This window comes from Pipistrellus kuhlii, unplaced genomic scaffold, assembly GCF_014108245.1.
Source record: "Pipistrellus kuhlii isolate mPipKuh1 unplaced genomic scaffold, mPipKuh1.p scaffold_m20_p_21, whole genome shotgun sequence".
Classification (NCBI taxonomy): Eukaryota; Metazoa; Chordata; class Mammalia; order Chiroptera; family Vespertilionidae; genus Pipistrellus; species Pipistrellus kuhlii.
The window spans coordinates 8090826-8096825 of record NW_023425520.1 but is presented as its reverse complement, the minus strand read 5'-3'; positions in this window follow the sequence as shown (position 1 = coordinate 8096825).

The following is a 6000-nucleotide window of genomic DNA, read 5'->3' as shown; positions in this document are numbered from 1 at the left end:
TTTTAAAAACCACAAAGTCTTTCTTAGGACAGAAGCTGTCAGTTCAATAAATCTGTTCTTTAAAAGGGGATTTTCTTTTTTTGTTTTTAATTGATTTTTAGAGAAGAAGGGACAGGCATACAGAGATAGAAACATTGATGTGAGAGAAACATCATCAATCAGTTGCCTCTGGCACCATCCTCACCACCTGAACTGGGGATCAATCCCCAAACCTGGGCATGTGCACTGATCAGGTTGACACTCAACTACTGAGCCACACTGGCCAGACTCTTTTTTTTTAATCCTCACCTAAGGACATGGGGGTTATGTTTATTTTTGTTTTATTGATTTTAGAAATAGAGGAAAGGAGAGAGAAATATCAAAGTGAGAAAGAAACTTTGATAAGTTGTGTCCTGTACACACCCCAAACCCGGGGATCAAACCTGCAACCTAGTATGTATCCTGACCAGGAATTGAACCCACAACATTTTGGTATACAGGATGAAGCTACAACCAACTGAGCCATCCAGCCAGGGCAAAAGGAATTTTCTATTTCTTACAAAAATAAAAATAAAAAATAAAAAAGGGAAAGGAGAATTCTTATTGCAGAGAGGGTGAATAGCAATATTGAAATATTTCTTCTAATGAATGTCCTTCCTTTGTGCACAAATTCATGCACTGGGCCACTAGTTTAACATAAAAAGAGTGACCCATCTTTCCCAACCCAGCATGCCCTTACCCTGCTACTTTGCTTTTGGTCCCCACAACTTAGAACCATCCGACCAGTATATTAGCTGGCTGTCTGCCTCCTCTCCTGTTCCACAACATGGGGGAGGGGCCTTGTTCTCTTTCAGGCACCATCTCTAGCACTTACAGCAATGCCTGGCACACAGTCTGTGTTCAATGAATGTTTGTGCTCCTGTACAAATTAACTTACAAACACGATGCAATTCCAATCAAAGTCCCAACTTGATCTTTGTGAAATGCAACAAACTTATTAAAAGATTCCTATACTGCTGAAACCATTTTTGGCTCAGCAGTAGAGCGTAGGTCTGCAGACTGAAAGGTCTCAGGTTCGATTCCAGTCAAGGGCATGTACCTTGGTTGCAGGGACATCCCCGGTAGGGGATGTGCAAGAGGCAGCTGGTCAATGTTTCTCTCTCATTGACATTTCTAGCTCTCTATCCCTCTCTCTTCCTCTCTGTAAAAAAATCAATTTTATATATATATATATATATATATATATATATATATATATATATATATATATATATACTTTTTTTTTTTAAAAAGGTTCCTGTACTCCTAGAGATGGGGGTTGCACAACACTGTGAATGTACTAGATGCCATTGAAAGGGAGAAGGACAGGTTCCTGAGTGGAGGAGCTGGGGATTAAGAAGTAAAAGAAAGAGACAAGAGGCAGAAGTAGATCCAAAAGCTGGGTGCCGGATGGAAGCCATCATTCTGATAGAGGGACAGTCAACACTCACCACAGACAACACAGCGCACTTACTGATTCCAGAGGGGGGTTTAAGGTCAAAGAAGTTTTGGGTGTGCCAGGTCCTATTCATTCCCTCACTCCTGGGATTTAGCATATCAAGACCTGGGTAAGTCAAGGTCCTATTCGTTCCTCATTCCAAGCACAAGGATAAAGATAAGAAATCAGTTCTGATAGCAGTCTCTTGACATTTTGGGAGGCTGTTTCCAGAGGACGGCCATGCCAGTCACCTCGGACTCAGCTGAAGGATGACCTTTAAATTAAGGTCTCATTCCCAAGGGGCCCTCTACAGCTAGGTAGCATGTGACACCTGCCACCACCTCATAGCCCCTGGCCCACTGCAGCTGACCATGCCTGAGCGAAGGAGAAAACCCGGGAACCTAAAAACAAGGAAACCCTGCTCTCAGTCCTGGCCGGGTAGTTCATTTGGGAGTGTCCCCCTGAAACAAGGTGTGGGTTTGATCCCTGGTGAGGGCACATACAAGAATCAACCAAGGGCCGGACCGGTTTGGCTCAGTGGATAGAGCGTCGGCCTGCAGACTGAAAGGTCCCAGGTTCGATTCCCTTCAAGGGCATGTACCTTGGTTGCGGGCACATCCACAGTGGGGGGTGTGCAAGAGGCAGCTGGACAATGTTTCTCTCTCATCGATGTTTCTAACTCTCTGTCCCTCTCAATTCCTCTCTGTGTAAAATCAATAAAATATATTAAAAAAAAAAAAAAGAATCAACCAAGGAATGCATAAATAAGTGGAACAACAAATCAATGTTTCTCTCTCTCCCTTACTCTTTCTCTCTCTCTCTCTAATCAAAGAATTTAAAAAAAGAAAACCCTTCTCTGTGTGAGAACTCCTTCCTGTCAGCACCACTCTTTGACAGGACGTCTTGGCCAGCTTAGGTGCACCCAAAGGGTGCAGAGGGAAGGCCTGGTACTGCAGAAGGCCCCTCTGCCCTGGCAGCAGCCTCAACTCCCTCTGCCCCACAGAGAGCTCAGCCCCTAACATGCTACCTAAGGCCTAGACTCCAAAACCCCCCTCCACTACCTTCCCCCAGTGGGGGCAGCGTCCCAAAGCCAAGCTTTACCACCTCCTGGAAGCTTTTCTGGTGCTTTATTCCTTCCAAACAGGAGCCAGCTTCCTGCCCCAAGACCCTGTACAGGACCCTGCATGGGGCCTGGGTGTCGCCCAGCACTGGGCTGCATGGAGCCAGCTGATGACGAATATCCAACCACCTACAAGGATGTCAGCGAGGCCACTGCCCCCCAGAGAGGCTATTGGGGGGTGGGGGGCTGGCCACCCCATTCAGTGATGAGGAAAGAGGGTCAGAGACGAGCCTTGTCCTCACCACCCCGCAGTTAGGATGTACAGGCAGTCCTTGGGTTACGTCATTTCCCATTTATTTATATAAAAAAATAAAAGTTCTGTCATTTCGAGAATAAAACCCACAACCTTTTGGTGTATGGGCCAATGCTCTAACCACATATGTACATATGTGCTTTATGTTTTTTATTATTTTTTATTTTTATTTTTTAAATATATTTTATTGATTTTTTACAGAGAGGAAGAGAGAGGGATAGAGAGTTAGAAACATCGATGAGAGAGAAACATCGATCAGCTGCCTCTTGCACAACCCCTACTGGGGATGCGCCCGCAACCAAGGTACATGCCCTTGACCGGAATCGAACCCGGGACCTTTCAGTCCGCAGGCCGACACTCTATCCACAGAATCAAACTGGTTTTGGCTGTTTTTTATTATTTATTTACCACAAGAAAAGGTCAGGAATTTTTATCTTTCTTTTAATTTTTTTTTTTACTGTTTCACTTTTCTGCTGTGTGTGAGTTCCATGTGAGTGATGTAGGTGCTTATGTAGGTGGGTTCTGACTTACAGCAAAAATCAAGTTACATCGAGTAGGAATGGATCTCGGACATAACCCGAGGACCTACTGTATATTAATTATATTTTCTGTATTCGTTTTTTAATTTTTTTTTTATTCCAGAGAAGAGGGAGGGAGACAGAAACATCAATGATTATGATAATCATTGATCGGCTGCCTCCTGCACACCCCACACTAGGGATTGAGCCTACAACCCAGGCATGTTCCCTGACCTGGAATCAAACTGTGACCTCCTGGTTCATAGGCCGATGCTCAACCACTGAGCCACAGCAGCTGGTCTATATTTTCTGCTTTCTCGATGCTCTGGCTACTGGGGTCTCTCTAACCAGGGACTGTTCCTCGGGGTTAGCTAGCTCCTGGAGATAGCAAACAACTCAACTTTAATCCAGAGCCATTATGCCCTTGCCCTGATCAACCCAGGTCCAGGTGCCAACTAAGGACAGTATAGTGTAAGTCAGTGGTTGGCAAACCGTGGCTCACGAGCCACACGCAGCTCTTTGGCCCCTTGAGTGTGGCTCTTCCACAGAACAAGTACAGTGCGATTGAAATTCCGTGGCCCATGCGCGGAAGTCGGTTTTCAGCCTGGGCGAGTCTATTTTGAAGAAGTGGCGTTAGAACACTCAAGGGGCCAAAGAACCGCATGTGGCTCATGAGCTGCGGTTTGCCGACCACTGGCGTGAGGCCTGAAAATAAGCTTCTGATAGCTGAAGCATCCATTTCAAAAAACCACCAGCTTGAATAAACACAATGCCAGTCTACTAGCAAGACAACCCGGATAGGAACCCGCTGCTCCCACACATAAAGGACTCTCTTTCAGAAAGCCCGGTGACCTAGGTAACTGACCACTGAGTGACCTTGCTCCTCCCTTCCCGCGCCCTCATTCCTGCTCTTACGCTTTAAATAAGCCAACAGAGAATCCAGGCAGCCCTAGCTGACTCACCCTCAGTCCCTAATAAAGGCAGAACCCCCAGGTCCGTGCCATCCCTCACTCCCAATCACGCCGAGTGGCCCTGAGCCTGCCATGTAAGCCCCAGGACCCATGAGTAATAAATCTTGTCCTTGAAGTTCCCTGATGGTTGCTGCTGAGTTGCATCCTGGGATCATACTAAGCACAACAAGGGCCCTAACCGGTTTGGCACAGTGGATAGAGCATTGGCCTGCGGACTGAGTTCGATTCTAGTCAAGGGCATGTACCTTGGTTGCAGGCACATACGCAGTAGTGTTGTGCAGGAGGCAGCTGATTGATGTTTCTCTCTCATCGATATTTTCCCCCGCCCCCCCCCCCCCGGAGTTTACTTCATTATTTTAATTTAATTTAATTTATTTATTTATTAAATAAACCTCTATTGTTCATATTATTACTAAAGTTCCTCTGTCATCGACATTTCTAACTCTCTATCCCTCTCCCTTCCTCTCTGTTGAAAAATTAAAAAAAATAAAGAATCACAAGCCACCTCCTGCATGCCCCTTACTGGGGATTGAACTGGGCAAGCCACAACACTGGCTCTGGTCAGGGAATGTGTTGAGACAGAACACAACACCCAGGTGTGCCTCAGGCCTTCCTAGCTGAATGCATCTGTCAACAGACTGACGCAGAACAGACAGTGCCTGTGCCGAGCCCAGTGAGACTATCCCAACTCGCAGTCCAGGCCTGCTTACCCTGCCTCACCTACCCCTCACCTACCCTCCGGTGGCAACCACAGTCATGGCTCTGGCCTTCTCTCCTGCCCTCTGCCTCCTGACTGTGTGGCCCTACCTGCAGAGGTGGGCCCTCCTCTTAGTTACATTTTTCTTCTTTGTTAATCCTCACTCAAGATTATTTTTTTCCACTGATTTTTGGAGAGTGGAGGGAGGGGGAGAGAGGGAGAAACATAGATGTGAAAGAGACACATCTATTGGTTGCCTCCTGCTCATAACCTAACCAGGGTCAGGGATTGAACCTGCAGCTCAGGTATGTTCCCTTGGCTGAAAATCAAACCCACAACCTTTTGGTGTATGGGCCAATGCTCTAACCACTGGTGAAACAGTGTCCAGGACACGATGTATCTTTTCTTTTTTTTAATATACAATATATATATATCTATCTATATCTATATATATATATAATATTTATTTAATATATAAATATATATATAGATTTCAGAGAGGAAGAGAGAGAGAGAAACATCAATGATGAGAGAGAATCATTGATCAGTTGCCTCCCACACACCACCCACTGGGAATTGAACCTGCAACCCAGGCATGTGCCCTTGGCCAGAATCGAACCTGGGACCCTTCAGTCTGCAGACTGATGCTCTATCCACTGAGCCAAATCAGCTAGGGCAGTCTTTTTTTTTCAGAGAGGAAAAAAGAGATAGAAACATTAATGAGAGAGATAACCATTGATCAGCCACCTCCTGCATGCCCCCTACTGGGGATTGAACCTGCAACCTGGGCATGTGCCAACTGGGAATCAAACCATGACCTCCTGATTCATAGGTCAATGCTCAACCTCTGAGCCACACCAGCCAAGGACAACGTGTCCTCTCCTGATCTGTTGGCCTTCTCAAACCTGAATAATAAAACTACATTTTAAAATGCGGTGGAGCATAAATCAGCTGCCATCTCAAAGAGGCAGCCATGATAGACAGG